The 19,222-nt window shown below is 37.4% G+C and overlaps 1 protein-coding gene across 16 annotated transcripts in view; it reads left to right on the top strand.

Moving 5' to 3' along the window:
• PEX5L (peroxisomal biogenesis factor 5 like) overlaps positions 1-19,222 on the top strand; it is an 817,344-nt gene that overhangs the window by 335,203 nt on the left and 462,919 nt on the right. For 13 of the 16 annotated variants that reach the window (XR_014077139.1, XR_014077138.1, XR_014077137.1 and 10 more), the window contains exon 5: positions 10,435-10,585. The gene's annotated coding sequence lies outside the window, so the exon portion shown is untranslated. Of the gene's footprint in view, positions 1-3,552; positions 3,640-10,434; positions 10,586-10,665; positions 11,967-19,222 lie in introns of those variants that run through there. The other 3 variants (XR_014077149.1, XR_014077141.1, XR_014077148.1) reach the window with 3 other exon arrangements.

Here is a 19,222-nt window from a genome sequence, read left to right as displayed (position 1 = left end):
CTCTTGGATGTTAAAATATAATAGCAGAAATAAAAAATTCAATAGAAATTTTTGATGATAAAGCTTATTGAAAGTGAAGCAAAAAGCTAAAGCTATGGAAGATAGGATAGGCAGAGAACAGGTAAATTAGTAGGACCAGTCCATGAAATCTAGAAGCAGAGAACAGAGGAAGAGGAAGGGAGGAAACCAACACAGAAATAATTCAAGAACCTTTGCAAGAACTGGATGACATGATCCTCTACATAGAAAACCCTAAAGACTCCACCAGAAAATTACTAGAGCTAATCAACGAATATAGTAAAGTTGCAGGATATAAAATTAACACACAGAAATCCCTTGCATTCCTATACACCAACAACGAGAAAACAGAAAGAGAAATTAAGGAAACAATTCCATTCACTAAAGAATAAAATACTTAGGAATATATCTATGTAAAGAAACAAAAGACCTATATATAGAAAACTATAAAACACTGGTGAAAGAAATCAAAGAGGACACAAATAGATGGAGAAATATACCATGTTCATGGATCAGAAGAATCAATATAGTGAAAATGAGTATACTACCCAAAGCAATCTATAGATTCAGTGCAATCCCTATCAAGCTTCCAATGGTATTCTTCAGAGAACTAGAACAAATAATTTCACAATTTGTATGGAAATACAAAAAAACCTCGAATAGCCAAAGCAATCTTGAGAAAGAAAAATGGAACTGGAGGAATCAACCTGCCTGACTTCAGGCTCTACTACAAAGCCACAGTCATCAAGACAGTATGGTACTGGCACAAGGACAGAAATATAGATCAATAGAACAAAATAGAAAGCCCAGAATAGAAAGCCCAGAGATAAATCCTCGCACCTATGGACACCTTATCTTTGACAAAGGAGGCAAGAATATACAATGGAGAAAAGACAGTCTCTTTAACAAGTGGTGCTGGCAAAACTGGTCAAACACTTGTAAAAGACTGAAACTAGAACACTTTCTAACACCATACACAAAAATAAACTCAAAATGGATTAAAGATCTAAATGTAAGACCAGAAACTATAAAACTCCTAGAGGAAAACATAGGCAAAACACTCTCTGACATAAACCACAGCAGGATCCTCTCTGACCCACCTCCCAGAATATTGGAAATAAAAGCAAAAATAAACAAATGGGACCTAATTAAAATTAAAAGCTTTTGCACAACAAAGGAAACTATAAGCAAGGTGAAAAGACAGCCCTCGGAATGGGGGAAAATAATAGCAAATGAAGCAACGGACAAACAATTAATCTCAAAAATATACAAGCAACTCCTGCAGCTCAATTCCAGAAAAATAAACGACCCAATCAAAAAGTGGGCCAAAGAACTAAACAGACACTTCTCCAAAGAAGACATACAGATGGCTAACAAACACATGAAAAGATGCTCAACATCACTCATTATCAGAGAAATGCAAAGCAAAACCACAATGAGGTACCATTTCACGCCCATCAGAATGGCTGCTTATCCAAAAGACTACAAGCAATAAATGCTGGAGAGGGTGTGGAGAAAAGGGAACCTTCTTACACTGTTGGTGGGAATGCAAACTAGTACAGCCACTATGGAGAACAGTGTGGAGATTCCTCAAAAAACTGAAAATAGAACTGCCACATGACTCAGCAATCCCACTGTTGGGCATACACACTGGGGAAACCAGACTTGAAAGAGACACGTGTACCCCAATGTTCATCACAGCACTGTTTATAATAGCCAGGACATGGAAGCAGCCTATATGCCCATCAACAGATGACTGGATAAGGAAGCTGTGGTACATATACACAATGGAATATTACGCAGCCATTAAAAAGAATACATTCGAATCAGTTCTAATGAGGTGGATGAAACTGGAGCCTATTATACAGAGTGAAATAAGCCAGAAAGAAAAACACCAATACAGTATACTAACACATATATATGGTATTTAGTCAATCGGTAAAGATAACCCTGTATGCGAGACCTCAAAAGAGACAAAGATAAATAGAACAGTATTATGGACTCTATGGGAGAGGGCGAGGGCGGGATGATATGGGAAAATGGCATGGAAGCATGTAAATTATCATATGTGAAACGAATCGCCAGTCCAGGTTCAGTGCATGATACAGGGTGCTTGGGGCTGGTGCACTGGGAAGACCCGGAGGGATGGGATGGGGAGGGAGGTGGAACGGGGGTTCTGGAAGGGGAAAACATGTACACCCATGGTGGATTCATGTCAATGTATGGCAAAACAAATACAATATTGTAAAGTTAAAAAATAGAAAATAAACTAATTAAAAAAAAAAAAAACCTTTGCAAGAACTGAAGCACATCATATTCAGACTAAAATGGCTCACTGTGTCTTCATGATTAGGAATGAGAAAAGTACACCACAAGACACAGCATTGTGAAATTTCAGAATACTAAATTTAGAATAGTAAAAATAATAAGGGAAGTATTTAGATTGAAAGTTCACAATTCATTTAGAAGATTACTAATCAATTTGTCAGTATGGCATAGAGGCTAAGAGCATGAGCTTGCCATCCAACTCAGCTGAATTCAAGTCCCAGACACTAGCCCTCTAACTCTGGGAAAGCCATTGCAACTCTGTATCTCAGTTTCCTGTAAAAAAAGGAAATTAAGGTAATACCTAACTTATAGGTTTGTTGTGAGAATTACATGAGATAATAAACATAGATACATACGGAAGTGTGACTGGTACATATTTAGTGCTGAGAGAATGTTAGCCTTTGTTACTGAGTCTCTTATTAACAACTCTAGAAGCTAGAAGGCAATAGATCAAAGCCATCATAATTCTGAGGGTACATGTTTTCTAGTCTAGAATTCTGTTCCCACCCAGTTATTAATTATGAGAGTAAAATTTTTAAATTTTCAGAGTGCACAGTCTCAAAATTTTTTCCTCTTATGTCCAGCTCCTTGGGAATCTATGTTCTGCCAAAACAAATAAAACTAAGAGAGGAAGGCATAGAATCCAGGAAAAAAAGAAATTCCATGCAAAAGATGGAAAGAAAATCCCCAGGATCATGGTGAAAGGAGACACCAAACAAGAGCTAAGCTTCATCCATGCAGATATGGAAAGTCAAAGGCTCATGACTTCGTTTTTAGGAAGATGATATTGATGCTTAATGTATGTGTATATAGTGAAAGGAGATTTGCACAACTGGGAAAGTGAACTATAACTATATAGGAAGTTAAGAATAGACAACAATAGCATCACCTAAAAATAAAAAAATGAATAAAAAACCAAGGAAAATCAAAACTTGATCAGAAAGGGAAAAGTAATAACAGTACCCAATATGACTCAGCAACTTCTCATGTTTATAAGGTCATAATACTGTACACACTGTAATGGTAAACCAAAATTATGATGAAACTCTGTTGAGAAAGGGAAAGGGTAAGTGTGTATGTGTAAGCTGGGGATGGGGATAGAAGCAGTGAAAGAAACCTAAATTTGTAATTTTCCACAGCAGGAAATCAATATGTAATGCCTAAAACTGAAAAATTAAGCTTGTTTCTTTGTTTCTTTGTTTTTAGATTGATGGAAGTATGGAGGAAAATATGCTAAGAGTCAGTTAAAAGAAATGAAAGTGGCTACCTCTAGGGAACAGAAATTGAAAAGAGGTAGTCAGAGTTCTGCTTTTTTCTGTAATAAGTCTTGTACAGCAATTTGACTCTCTAAATTATGATCATGTGTAACTGTGATAAAAAATTAGCACTGAATTAAAAAATAAACATTGCCCCCATTATTGGAGCACAATTAAATAAGACACTTGCGCATGATCAGTATTATGTAACAAACATCCTTATACTTTCAAACATTAATCTCTGACAAAATCTCTGAAGATTTATTTTATATAAACATATAGAAGTAGAATTCCTTTATTTAAAAATGTCTATGAACTCTTTAAAGGTTTTTTGTATATATTCCCAGATTATTCTGCAGAAAAATTGTACCAAAATACTCCTAACAACCGTAGAGGAGAGTAAATCTCTCAACGTACTCACATCAGCTTTATTCTTCACACTAGTTTGTTTACTATAAAGAAAATAGAATTTAATTGACTTATCAAAACAAAAATTAGATTCTGTTCATATGAATTGTTGCCTAATAGTTAAAAATATGCAAAGTACATCATGAGAAATTCTGGGCTGGAAGAAACACAAGCTGGAATCAAGATTGCCGAGAGAAATATCAATAACCTCAGATACGCGGATGACACCACCCTTATGGCAGAAAGTGAAGAAGAACTAAAGAGCCTCTTGATGAAAGTGAAAGAGGAGAGTGAAAAAGTTGGCTTAAAGCTCAACGTTCAGAAAACTAAGATCATGGCATCTGGTCCCATCACTTCATGGGAAATAGATGGGGAAACAGTGGAAACAGTGTCAGACTTTATTTTTTTGGGCTCCAGAATCACTGCTGATGGTGACTGCAGCCATGAAATTAAAAGACGCTTACTCCTTGGAAGGAAGGTTATGGCCAACCTAGATAGCATATTTAAAAGCAGAGACATTACTTTGCCAACAAAAGTCCGTCTAGTCAAGGCTATGGTTTTTCCAGTAGTCATGTATGGATGTGAGAGTTGGATGGTGAAGAAAGCTGAGCGCTGAAGAATTGATGCTTTTGAACTGTAATGTTGGAGAAGACTCTTGAGAGTCCCTTGGACTGCAAGGAGATCCAATCAATCCATCCTAAAGGAGATCAATCCTGGGTGTTTATAGGAATGTCTGATGTTGAAGCTGAAACTCCAATACTTTGGCCACCTCATGCGAAAGTTTGACTCATTGGAAAAGACCCTAATGCTGGGTAGGATTGGGGGCGGGAGGAGAAGGGGATGACAGAGAATGAGATGGCTGGATGGCATAACCGACTCGATGGACATGGGTTTGGGTAGACTCCGGGAGTTGGTGATGGACAGAGAGGCCTGGCATGCTGCAATTCATGGGGTCGCAAAGAGTCGGACACGACTGAGCGACTGAACTGAACTGAACTGAAGGTATTTCATAGAAGTCAATCATTAATATCCATGTTTGGGGTTTTTGTCTTTGATCAGGATATTTGGAAGAAAATGTGCCATTACACAAGTTATGTGATACAGACTTTATTATGTTTGCTGTCTTAAAAATAAGCTTTATTCTGAGCTGAAGGAAATTAATGATCTTAGATTTTAAACATGGCCTTTCATTTTAGAAGTAGTTGTGTACTTTATGACTATCTTAAATTTCCACAGTGCTTCTTTCTTGGAAACACGTATTCAATTCATTTAACAAGCATTTACTAAGTGTATACAGTGTTCTAGAATGTACTGTGTCCTGGGACACAACGGTAAATAAAACAGTTTTTGTCCTAAAAGCCCATTGTGTAGGATTTATGTAACAGAAAGTCCAGATAATTTCAGCAATTGAAGGAGAAAACTATTTCTGAAAATATAAATGTCTCTATAGTATGAGAAATAGAGGTGAATAACTTGACTTCCTGATTGCCAACCAAGAGCTTAGTCAACTTAGAAATTGCTGCACCAGAGAATTTTTAAACTAATCATGCTCAGGAGTAATATTCTATTACAGTTAAATGTATGGTATGCATATGCGACTCAGGCATCAAGTGGTCTCTATTCAGTTTATAAAAATGGATAGAGAATTCCATCTTCATGTAAAATATAGAGAATGTCCACAAGCTCCGTTTTATCTTTATACATTCTGTGTAACTGAATTTTTTTATCAGAAGGTAGATGTGATCCTAGTTCAGAAAACACAAAATACTGTTACATGGTTGTTCCTGTCTTTGAATTGCATTGTCAATGACACTTTAAAAGAAAACTAGATATGGGACCTGACACATACTTTAAAATGTCAACATTAAATTATATCACCATGGTAAGAAGGAAAAACCTTGCACAATTTTCACCCACCAGACATAGACCATCCTGTTGCTCTGCTTCTCAGCCTTAGTGACAGTTTCCCATTTGTACAAAAGCTATTTCTGTGACAGAAACATTCCTTCTCTTTATTAGTCAGATCTGGAGTTATAACTCTAAAAAAAAGGAAAAAAAGGAAAATGCCACACTGCTTAGAAGCCATAAGAAGGGTAGATAAAATCATCTTCATTTTGTACCTTCCACTCACAGCACTCAGAGAACTTGGTTTCAATTTTGAAAAATGGCTTAGTGATTAGAATGGAGTCAGGGCACATTTGCAGAAAGATTAATAATTAGGTCTTATTAAGACAATAGTTGGATAGTGTTATATAGTGTTATAAACATCAAAGAGCATAACTTTCCTGTCCCAATGCTAGTGAGTAGCAAATTAAGGAATTATTATCTGTGTGTCTCTATCATGGACTATAGTCACCAGGCTTCTTGGTCCTGGAGCGAGTTGCTGTTTCCTCCTCCATGGGATCTTCCTGACCAAGGGATTGAACCCTTATCTCTGTGTCTCCTGCATTGGCAGGTGGATTCTTTACCACTGAGCCACCTGGGAACACCTTGCCTCTCAACATGCTTCGTTAAAACAAACACAGAGATATATTCTTCTATTTTTCTAACCATTTCCCTATTTTTGTGCTAATTTATGTGTTGAATTGTAAAAAGAATAGTTTTATAAGTCAGACAGATGTGAGTTTCAATCTTGATGCCACTTAGTTAAATTAACTATGTTAACTTGGGCATAAATGCTCCACACCTGTTTTCTCACCTGTAAAAAGAGTGTGTGTGTGCTCAGTTGTGTCCAACTCTGTGACCCCATGGACCAGGAGTCCACCAGGCTCCTTTGTCCATGAAATTTTCCAGGCAATATACTGGAATGGGTTGCTATTTCCTACTCCGGGGGATCTTCCTAACCCAGGCATCAAACCCACGTCTCACGTCTCCTGCATTGGCCGGTGGATTCTTTACCACTACACCACCTGGGAAGCCTGGATGAATGCCTAAGCAAAAAACCCAAATAAAAAGAGTGAAATGCCCTCAAAACGTATTACAAAAGTCTTTACTTCTTCAGTGTGGTCTGTGCATAATGACTTCTTTTTAAAGAGTACTGTACGGAAAAGCAGAAAAACAAGCAACTTTACAATGGAGAAATCTGACAAGCCCTCCCCAAGGTTGACTTCAATAGTGATGGGTCATGCTGATAGTACCTACCCTGGATATCCTGTGCTGAGAATGACACTTCTCTTCTGCGGTCTTCCTCCCCTAAACCCCAGTATAATTATGAGGAAAAACATTAGAAAAATGTAAATTGAAGGACAGCCTACAAAATGCCCTGACCAGTACTCCCAAGAAGGAAGAAATGGCATCTTTCTTTGTGAAGATTTTTAGTTATTACAAATTATTTGATGATTCTGTATTTTCAAAATACACATTTCTACCCTACTGATGTCAGGCTTGGCCATTTGACTTTCTCTGCCAAATGAAATGTGAATAGAGATGAAGTGTGTCCCTATGAGTTTCTGTCTTGTGATTTTTTTTTTTTTTTTTTTTTTGTCTCGTGATTTTTGTCATGCTGTTTTCCCTCTGAAACCTCCATTAAGGCTTCTTGGTTTATCAGGCAGCATTACTATGGCAAGAGAAGGAAATGTCATGTCCTGGGACTTGGAGAAGTCCTTAGGGCAGATCACCAAGTGAGGATCCTTGGCTTCGTGCAGGAAGGAATTCAAGATGGAGCCAAAGAAAAGGAAAAGCAAGTTTATTTAGAGAGATATGCACCACAGGCAGAATGCTGACTGTCTCAGAAAGTCAGGGTGGCCCCAGGGCAGGGGAGTTGGTTTTTATGGTCTGAGTAATATCACATGCTAACAAGTGGGAGCAATATTCTTGCTACTTTGGGGAAAGGTAGAGATTTCCCAGGAATTGGACCACCACCCACTTTCTAGCCTTTTATAGTTTGGCTCAGAACTGTCATGGCTTCCCAGGTGACTCAGTGGTAAAGAATCCTTCTGCCAGTGTAGGAGACGCAGGTTCGATCCTTGGGTTGGGAAGATCCCCTGGAAAAGGGAATAGCAACTCACTCCAGTATTCCTGCCTGGAAAATTCTGTGGAACAGAGGAGCCTGGCAAGCTATAGTCTGCTGCTACTGCTAAGTCGCTTCAGTCGTGTCCGACTCTGTGCAGCCCCATAGACGGCAGCCCACCAGGCTCTCCCGTCCCTGGGATTCTCCAGGCAAGAACACTGGAGTTGGTTGCCATTTCCTTCTCCAATCCATGAAAGGGAAAAGTGAAAGTGAAGTAGCTCAGTCATGTCCGACTCTTAGCGACCCCATGGACTGCAGCCCACCAGGCTCCTCCGGCCGTGGGATTTTCCAGGCAAGAGTACTGGAGTGGGGTGCCATTGCCTTCTCCAAGCTATAGTCTAGGGAGTCACAAAGAATCGGACACAGCTGAGCACACATTCACGATCAGAACTGTCAGTGGGCTAAGGGGGAGTGATTTTTTGTATTACAATTAAGATATAATGAGCTAAAGGTCTGCTGCTGCTGCTACTGCTAAGTCGCTTCTGTCGTGTCCGACTCTGTGTGACCCCATAGAGGGTAGCCCACCAGGCTCCCCATTCCCTGGGATTCTCCAGGCAAGAACACTGGAGTGGGTTGCCATTGCCTTCTCCGAGCTAAAGGTCAGTCACCTGACTATTCTGGAAGCCATCTTGGCTTCAGGTGGTTCCAGCTGGTTTTTATTGCATCCTAACAGTTGTGCCCCTTCTTCATTTATCTAGTAATTGGGTCCTGCCCCTTCCTTTTCTATCTCATTACCAAGCAAAGGGCTTGCTGCCTGATTCACAAAGAAGCCAATATTTTGGTGCTGGCTTTTGAGAAAAGAAACATTATTGTGAAGGTCAACCAGCAATGAGACAGGAGGTATGGTTCAATTTTGCCAAACGAGCTCAGTCAAGGACTTCTCTGGTGGCTCAGACAGTAAAGCGTCTGCCTACAATGTGGGAGACCCAGGTTCAATCCCTGGGTTGGGAAGATCTCCTGGAGAAGGAAATGGCAACCCACTCCAGTATTCTTGCCTGGAAAATCCCATGAATGGAGAAGCCTGGTAGGCTACAGTCCATGGGGTCACAAAGCGTTGGACAGGACTGTGCGACTTCACTTTACTTTTTAGGGGCTCAGTCAAACTATTACAAGTTAGAGGAGAGGGTTGGGTTTCAGAAGAGCAAGAGAGACTTTGGAACTTGGTCATTGTGGTACAGTAAAATGATTTCAGTCTGGGCCCTCTGCTTCTGAAAGGGTTCCTGCTTTCAGGTTCCAGTCCACATCTAGGTCTTTGTAGGGGAGAAACTTTAGTTCTGGGTGTTGTTTCAGGTCAAGATCTTCTCCTCTGGATATGCTTCAGGTTTTTTTCTTTTGTCTCTGAAAAATAACTCAGTATCTTTTTTAAAATACTGCTTATTTTATATTGGAATATAGCCAATTAATAATGCCATGATAGTTTCAGGTGAACAGCAAAGGAACTCAGCCATACATATGTTGTATAAAACAAGAAAGGGCCATTTTGGGGCTGGCTTTGTGGTTGCAGCAACTGACCTATGAGAGACATGCAGTATTAGAGAAAAAGAAATGTTATTGTTATAAGTTACTGAGATGTTGGGGTAATCTTTTGACAGCTAAACTGAGCTTAAGCTGAGGACCTAACTCTAATCAAGTAATGAAGTTCCTACCTTTTTCCATTCTCTTCTTCCATGTTCCCTCCCGTCTCCTCCCCATCTTCTTCTACCAGCTTCTCGCCATTATGCATTAATTACATATTATTTTCTGAGTTTCTCCTTCCTCTAGTAACTACCTTTAGACTTGAGCATTCCAGCTGCTCTTCTTAAATTTGCTTTTAGCTATTTCCATCACTTTCATTTTTCTGGTATTTTTAGCCAGAGGCACCGGTGACTGATTGAAGCTTAGATAAAAATCCCTCAGCTCCTCACCTGCCTTGCCCTTTATTCTCTCCACATTGGCGTCCTAATGAAATCATTTAAAATTAACATCCAGAAACTATTTGGATGGAAAAAGAAACCACCACAAGGGAAATTAGGGGTGTTTTAAAAGAGGTTGGGAGCTGCTTATAAGCATGTAAGTCTTATACTTTCTTTTTTTTTTTTCTTTTTGCATCAGCTACCTTTTGAATCACTGCCCAGTTGCCAGCTGCAAGTCCTAGCTCCCAAGAATGTCTGGCCAAGCCTAAAATTCTAGTTGATTCATCCAACCTTCATGTTCACCCAGACCTTACTTAAGCATCCAAAATAACTTAAAAAATTAGATTGCATTTTCCTAAGATATCTGTACCTGGTAAATGATGCAAAGGGTAAATGGGCAGAAAAGACTCCTCTTAATCATGTCTCATTTCAACTCACATGCATGCAACTTACATGGGGGAAAATATCATTAGATTCACCCAACCTTCACAAAGTCAAACTATCCAATCAACTATCTTTGCAGGAAGCAGATGTCTACAGCACAAAGCCAGAGACTCTCTAAAGGGGTGATGCTGTCAGATAATAGGAGGAGTTACCATTCTGAAGTCAGGTGAAGTTCATGTCAGCTGCAGGATTAATTGCACCGGCACAGGGAGCAAGCTCACTGCCATCGGGTAAGCACATACACTTTTTCTAGTCCTGTTAAAAAAAAAAAAGTGAGGGGTTTGATTTTCCTTCTCAACTTCTATCTTAGATTCATATTGCTCTCTATGGAGTTTGTTTATCTCTCTCATCTGAAGATACAGGATATGTTTGCTCAGGTGGGTGCTATGGCATCAGGAGCCAAATTTGAGAAGAAAATCAGTCTGCAAAATAGTTGGTTGTTGAGGAGTAGCCTGTGTACTTCTCCATGAAAAATCCTGTTAGAAACACTGTGCTGGGGACTTAGGGGGCTGGGGTGTTAGGATACATTTTCCTGGTACAGAAACTTAAATGTGAATTTCAGAAAGACAGAAAATTGTCTGGTTTATTTTGCCACATACCAATGGCATCTGGACAAAATTTGGATCAATCGGATTCCAAATCCTATGAAGCTCTGATGGTAATTTAGATTCTATACCTTTTCAAAAGCTGAAAATTAGGCAATTTTCACAATAGATAAAGAATCTCTGCAGAATTTCCACTACTATTCCTCTCTGTACTACGATGGAGGAGAGAGGAGAGTGATAGCTGGGGCAATCCACCTGTGCAACACTTAATTGCCTTACAGGTTTTATTTTGTTTGGCAAACTGAACCTTGATTTTTCCTGAGCTCACTATGAAAATCTTTCAGTTCAGATCAGTCGCTGAGTTGTGCTCAACTCTTTGTGACCCCATGGACTATAGCACACCAGGCTTCCCTGTCCATCACCAACTCCCTGAGCCTACTCAAACTCATGTCCATCGTGTCAGTGATGCCATCCAACCATCTCATCCTCTGTCGTCCCCTTCTCCTCCCGCCTTCAATCTTTCCCAGCATCAGGGTCTTTTCTAATGAGTCAGTTCTTCGCATCAGGTGGCCAAAGTATTGGAGTTTCAGCTTCAGCCTCAGTCTTTCCAATGAATATTCAGGACTGCTTTCCTTTAGGATTGACTGGTTGGATCTCCTTGTAGTCCAAGGGACTCTCAAGAGTCTTCTCCCACACCACAGTTCAAAAGCATCAATTCTTCGGCTGAAAATCTTTGCTGGTCATCGAATTTCTATTTTTTCCTGTTTTTAGCTCAGTTGTTTTTGTTTGTGTGTGTTTTTAAAGATTGTTTTATTATATACTTTAAATCTTATTTTTAAAGCTTTATGGGAACAAGAGCCAATTTCCTAGATCCTTTATACCTTTTTCATGTACAAAGTTTATAACATGGTCTTAAAAGGACTTTTTAAAATATATTTTTCAGCATAGCTTATACCGTTTTATTGAAGGCAAATTGGAAAGTTGCATATTAAATATTTTGATCACCACATACAATTGCTAAGAATAAGTCATTAGAAACAAAAGTATGCAAACAGTAAAAAAAAAAGATTACCAAATAGATGGTTATCATCTTGACAACTTGAGACAGAGGTTAAACCCAGAAAGTACAACTTTTGAATTCTTGAAAGAAAGGAATGCACCCTTAAAATATCAAAAGGTAGAACCCAATACTTTTCAAAATATATTGTTTTGTGGCTTGTCAGAACTTGACATGAGGCACTGATGAGGTCTAAATTAAACATAATGAATTGCTAATATGGTGTGTACTTGTGGCTAGGTGATTCAAAGAAAACTATTATTTGGAAAACAATGTTCAAACGTTAGCATATTACATTAAAATATGGGACATGGGCAGAGACTAGTGACCTAGGTGAGGTGCTAAAGATAAAATTCCCTGGAGTAGTTCTAACTTCTTTAAGTGGTTCTGAGTCTGTGGTTAGTTAAGATCTTTGGAGGAGAATGTAAAAATAGCCTGAGATTTGGGTGACATGGTGAATGCATTTTTTTTCCTTGGAATGCACACTAGACTGCTCAAGTAAGTTATTTACTTCCTTACATATAAAGTTTAGATATTCCAGATGTTTGGGGTTCCTTGATAAGTAACATAACATACATATAATAAATAACAAATTCTAATATAAGTACATAGAAAAAAGTGTGCCAGACATTTGTATTAGACAATGGTATTAATCACATCATAAGACTAATCTGTAAATTTAGGTTAAATGCATATGTTTTTTGTTAATAACTAGCCTCAGTGTTAAATTTCCTTCCTCGAACCCCTCTAACCCCTCTCAAAAAAAGAAAAAAAAAAATTCTCGCCTTTTTATTCACTCCACGCGTACTCCAAAGAAATATCAATACTTATTTTAATTTAAATTAATCATTCTGTCACTCATTTCACTGGAGTAGTGGCCTCTCAGCTTTTTATTCCAGGAGCTACGTTTTACACATTCATGGTGATCTTAGGGTCTTTCTGATGGAATAAAAAGTAACTGGCACATTTGTGCCTCGGCTGTTGTGCTTCCTGCAGTTGGAGTGCCATGGCTCTAAATCTAGTAAATGTTATTCATCCTTTAAAGTCTAAGTCAGTAGTGTCTCCTTCTTAAAGATTTTGCAGTACAAAGTAGGACTAATAATCTGTTTACTTACATTTATTAAAATCTTATGGTCAAATATGTAACTATTCCAAACTTTTTTTTCTCTTTTACAAAATTTATTTCACATTCTAGCTAGTGGTATTGGATTTAAAATTAGCAGTGAATTTCAAGTATTTGAATTAAAACTTCATACTGCCTCTACTAGTTACTGGTTAAAAAGAAAATTCTAGGCTTTTGTATTCCAGTGCTGGTTATTTTTTGTCTTTGCTTTTTTCCTACAGTAGTGTGTCAGGTTTCTTTCGTTTTTTTTCCTGTTTGTGTGACAAAGTTGGCTTATCTTCATGTGTATCTTATTTTATTATAATTTATATTTTCTAATTATTCATCACATCATAAGTTAATTCATTAATTACATTATGGCCATATCTGAGAGCATGTCATAACCAGAACTGTTCTCATATTCCTTAATTATGCTCATCTTTTTAAACAATGGAAGAAAACATTTTTACTAAAGAATCTTTGACTTTTAGGGTTCTTTTGTTTTACATTTAAGACAATCCAATTTTTGATTGAAGCATAATTAACTTACAATATTGTGTCAGTTTCAGGTGTACAGCAAAGTGATTCAGTTTTATATATATATATATATTCCCAGATTATTTTCCACCATAGGATATTACAAGATATTGAATATAGTTCCCTGTGCTATATAGTAAATTCTTGTTGCTTTTCTGTTTTTTATGTAGTACTTTATATTTGTTAATCTCATACTCCAAATTTATCCCTCCCTCTCTTCTCTTTCCCCTTTGGTAACCATAAGTTTATTTTTTGTATTTGTGAGTGTATTTCTGTTTTGTATATAGATTCATTTAGATTCCACATACAGGATACCATATATGTCTTTCTCTGTCTTTTCACTTAGTGTGATATTCTCTAGGTCTATCCATGTTGCTCCAAATAGCAATATTTCATTCTTTTTATGGCTGAATAGTATTCCCAGGGGGCACTAGTGGTAAAGAACCTGCCTGGCAATGCAGGAGACGTAAGAAACACAGGTTCAGTCGCTAGGTTGGGAAGATCTCCTGGAGGAGAGCATGGCAACTGACTCCAGTATTCTTGCCTGGAGAATCCCATGGACAGAGGGGCCTGGCGGGCTACAGGCCATGGGCTCCCAAAGGGTCAGACACGACTGAAAGGACAGCGTGCACAGCATTTCATTGTTTATATTTACCACATCTTTTTAAAACAATCATCCTTGGGTTGTTTCCATGTCTTGGCTATTGTAAATAGTTCTGCTATGAACATTGGGGTGCATGTATAATATCTTTTTGAATTTGGTTTCTCTGGATATATGCCCAAAGGGGGGTTGCTGGATCATGTTTTTAGTTTTTATGGAACTTCCATACTACTTTCCATAGTGACTGTACCAATTTTAATTCCCATCAGCAGTGTAGAAGGGTTCCCTTTTCCCCACCCACTTTAGCATTATTACCTGTATACTTTTGATGAGAGCCATTCTGATGGATGTGAAATGATACCTTATTGTGGTTTTGATTTGCATTTTTCTAACAATTAGCGATGTTGAGCATCTTTTCATATGTCTGTTGGCCATCTGTATGTCTTCTTTGGAGAGAAGTCTATTTAGGTCTATGACCATTTTTTGATTGAGCTATTTGCTTTTAGATACTGAGTTGTATGAACTGTTTGTATATTTTGGATATTAACCCCTTGTCAGTCACATAATTTTCAAATGTTTTTCTCCCATTCTGAAGGTTGTTCTTTCATTTTGTTGATTTCTTTTGCTGTTTAACAGTTTTAAGATTGATTAGGTCCCATTTGTTTATTTTTGCTTTTATTTCTCTTGCCCTGGGAGACTGACCTAAGAAAATGTTGCTATGATTATGTCCTAGAATGTTTTGCCTGTATTCACTTCTACAAGTTTTATGGTGTCATGTTTTATATTTAGATCATTAAACCATTTTGAGTATATTTTTGTATATGGTGTAAGGGAATGTTATAGCTTCATTGATTTACATGTAGCTGTAAGACAAACTCTTTGAATGTTTTTCTTACCATTTTGATCATTACTGTTACTTATTACACAATTTTATTTTTATAAATAAGTTGCCTTAGATGGTGACTGTGGCTCCCTGAGATCCATATATGCTTATTTTCTGGTTTGTATTAAGGTTAACAGACAAGTAACTGCAAATTAGCAAGGCATTGGTATATTAAATATGAGATGAAGTTTTAAAAAAGTGTATGTCAGTGGATGGCCTCTGAATTTCTCTTAAGGAGACAAACGTTTTTTGAAAAGGAAACTACCTGTTTAGTGTAGGAAATGAGGATGAAGAATTATAGTTTGGAAGGAAATGTATGAAAGTATTAGCTAAACTGTTCATCATGGAAAGTTATCACAAATTTGGGTATTTCAGTGAGGAAGAGAAAAATGACAGAGGTAAGAGTCAGACAGGAGAAGTGCTCAGATTATATGACAGAAGACTAGTGCCCAAAGAGAGTAAATTGGTGAATATCTGCTAACGGGGGTACTGGAAGAGTTTTAAGAAAAGAATTATCTAATGCTCTATTTTAAAATGTTTTCTATGTAATTTTGTGCTGTCACTCCACTCTTCCATTGCTTTAAAGTTTCAGAGGAGTCATCTATATAAATGGACACTATTTTGGAATCAAGAAAAAGTCTTTGCGCCTTCCAATTTTGTGTAAGACAGAGCAAAAAATATAGTCATTGGGGATAACAGTGAGAAACTCAAGAGTTCATCTGGAATTGGAAATGAGAACTACTGCTGTCCATGAAAACACCAGTCAGTAGATAACTCTCTGAAGGCTGGATGGTGGGGAAAGGGGATAGGTTTTCTACTTCCTAAAAGGATAAGAGGGTTGAATCAATTTTATGATAATCTTTAAACAAAAAGAAAAATTAATTTGGTTGACATTTTGGTATATCTATAAGTGGTAAATACTAAACCTATAAAAGTTATTTTTAAAGTTTTTATAGAAGATGGTGCTATCAATGGAAATAAGATTTCTGTGCCATCTGATTATGCCATATTCCTTATGTCCTCCATGTGTTTATAAGAAAATTATTATCTTCATTTTTAAAGCACAGACACCAGAATATGAGAAAGTTAGTGGCTTTCTGAAGGCCAGTCTATAAGTTAGAAATTGAATGAAACAATCAAAAACCTACATGATTCAGGTTAAATTCATGATCTATAAATACTGTGGTGAAAATAGTTAATACTTGGCACTTCACTAAATATGTGGCACTGGGCATTATCTAACTGGTGGCATCCTTTTTTTTAAGTAAATATAATATTGAATAGTTTTGAGGGCTAGATAATGCATGCAAAGCATTAAGCAGAGTTCCTGGGCCAAATAAGCATTCAATGAATGCTAACATTATTTATTAGGTTTTTACATTATTGTTTGGAAGATAAGCATTAGTATTAATAAAGTTATTTACATTCCTTTCAATTCCTATAATTCCAGAAAGCATTGTCTGTAAACACTTAAGGATTTTTGGACCAGAATTTTAAAACATTCTGACTGTTCAGCCCACATCAATTTGAATCTCATGGGCACTACAAATTTATATTAATTGTATAAGTTCCAAAAAGAAATCTCAATTGACCCAGAGGCACTCAGATACCTCAACCCTCCTGTTGGTTGATTATCACCCTGAAACCAGCTCAGCCTGGGTTCAGGCATAATTTTCCACAGGTGCCTCACAAACTGAAAAATCAATAAAAGGATCCACAGCAGCTGATGGTACAAGAGCCATAGTCAGAGTCTATATGTCAAATTATAATACTGCCACCCTCCTTATTCCAGAAATTGTTTTTATCCTTAAAATTTAAGTATCAGAGTTTAGGACTTTCTCCATCTTTTTGAATGTAACTTGTGTATCATAGATTAGAGATGGTGGAAGGGATCTTTTATCATTGTAGAAGTCAACTTTTTCTAAAAATTGAAAAAAATGAATCCATCCCCATAATGTTCATAACTTGCTCAAGTTCCACAGCAAGCCATGGATTTCTTTCTAATGAAGTAAAAATAGAAAACTACTATGGTCACCAAAAATGACAGGTAGTTAATTTCTGTTAAAACTTTATTGAGGTCTAATTAACATACAGTAAACTTCATATGGGCTTCTCTGATGCCTCAGATGGTAAAGAATCTGCCTGCAATGCAGGAGACCTGGGTTCCATCCCTGGGTCAGAAAGATCCCCTGGAGAAGGAAAGGGTAACCCACTCTGGTATTCTTGCTTGGAGAATCCCATGGACAGAGGAGCCTGGCAAGCTACAATCCGTGCGGTCACAAAGAGTTGGACATGACTGAGTGACTAACACTTTCACTTTCAAACTCCATATAGTTAAACATTAAGACTCATTAAACCATCACTGCAGTCAAAATAATGAACATATCTATCACCCCCAGAAAATTTTTCTTTCAAATCTTTTTGTAATTTTTTCCTCCTGCTCCTCCCTTGTCCCTGCTATCCCACCCTTGTCCCAAAGTAACCACTGATCTGGCTTTCTATTATTATAGTTTAATTTTCACTTTCTAGAATCTTTATGAATAAAATTACATAGTATCTGTTTTGTCTGATTTCTTTCACTTCATAAAATTATTTTGAGGTATATTCCTGTTTTTGCATGTATTAGTAGTTTTACCCTCTTATTGATGAGAAATATTCCATTCTATGGCTATACTAAAATTAGTTTATTCATTTACCTAGACAGATGTAAATGTGTACATTTGGATTTTCCAATTTGGGGCTATTAAAAATAAAGTGACAATGAGTATAGTGTAAAAGTCAACATCTGCTTTTGTTTTTCTTGGGTAAATACCTTGGAGTAAGTTAAACATTGGAGTAATATGGTAGGTGTGTGTTTAAATATACTGTCAAAATACCTTTCAAAGTAGTTAAATCATTTTACATTTCCATCCATTGTGTATGAAAGTCCAAGTTGCTCAGTGTATTTGTCAACATTTTGTGTAAACAGTCTTTATTTTAGCTGTTCAAGTGGATGTGTAGGGGTAACATCATTGCAGTTTTTATTTGCATTTCACCAATGACACAAGATATTGAGCATATTTTTGTGTGCTTATTTGACATCTATACATCTTCTTTGACATGTCTATTAAAGTCTTTTTGCCCATTTTTAAATTGGGTTATCTTCTTTCTACTGGAGCATAAGGATTCTTTATATATTCTGGCCATTTCCAGAAACATTTAATCGTTTCTTGCTTTATCATACTAGTGAGAATATCCAGTACATTATTAAATAGAAATGGTGGGATTAGACATCCTTACCTCGTTCCTGATTTTAGGAGTAAGTCTTTCACCACTAAAATGCCTTTTATCAGGCCAAGGAAGTTCCCTTACATTTATTGAATAAGACTTCTTTTTAATAGAACAGAATTCCCTTGGTGTCGCAGGAGAGAGTTCGGCTGTGAAATTTAGTTGTAGTTCCCCATGGGCACAAAAGCCCAGTAGGCAAAAGTAAAAGTCAGAGGCTTGTTTTGGAATCAAGCTGTACTAGCCACACAGGAAGCAAATTTTTGCTTCTAAAAGGAATGAAAAATACTAATATATGTGCCTATGTTTTTTCTATGCTTTATGTTAGAAATTAACAGTTGATCACAGCTTTCTTTACTGGAAAACCCAAATGCAGACACTGAAACCAGGTCATCATGGGGTCTGGGCAGCCACTAGACTTGGCTTATGTGATGAGTATTTTCATCCATGTCCTGTAATATTTATACATGCCTGCTAGTTGCTCAGTCATGTCCAACTCTTTGCAACCCCCATGGACTGTAGCCCATCAGGCTCCTCTGTCCATGGAATTCTTCAGGCAGGAATCTTGGAGTGGGTTGCCATTTCCTTCTCCAGGGGATCTTCCCGAATCAGAGATCAAACCAAGGTCTCCCACACTGCAGACAGATTCTTTACCGTCTGAGCCACCAGGGAAGCAAAGAATAAAATATTCAGTTAAGCAACACTGTGGATGTGGATAAAGTCTCACTTGGTATCTGAATATTGTTAATAAACAAGTTTAGAGACTTATCTTACAGCTTTGGGAGCCTTTTCATAACTATTTCTCCATAAAACCTTGTGGAGAGGGCTGTGATTTGGAGACTGGATCATTTATAATACTGTAGAACCATAGGATGTTC

Source organism: Giraffa tippelskirchi, chromosome 2 (genome assembly GCF_054371585.1).
Source record: "Giraffa tippelskirchi isolate mGirTip1 chromosome 2, T2T-mGirTip1v1.2.pri, whole genome shotgun sequence".
In the NCBI taxonomy this organism is placed as follows: domain Eukaryota; kingdom Metazoa; phylum Chordata; class Mammalia; order Artiodactyla; family Giraffidae; genus Giraffa; species Giraffa tippelskirchi.
The sequence above is the reverse complement of the archived record's forward strand: the minus strand, read 5'-3'. Positions and strand labels throughout refer to the sequence as shown.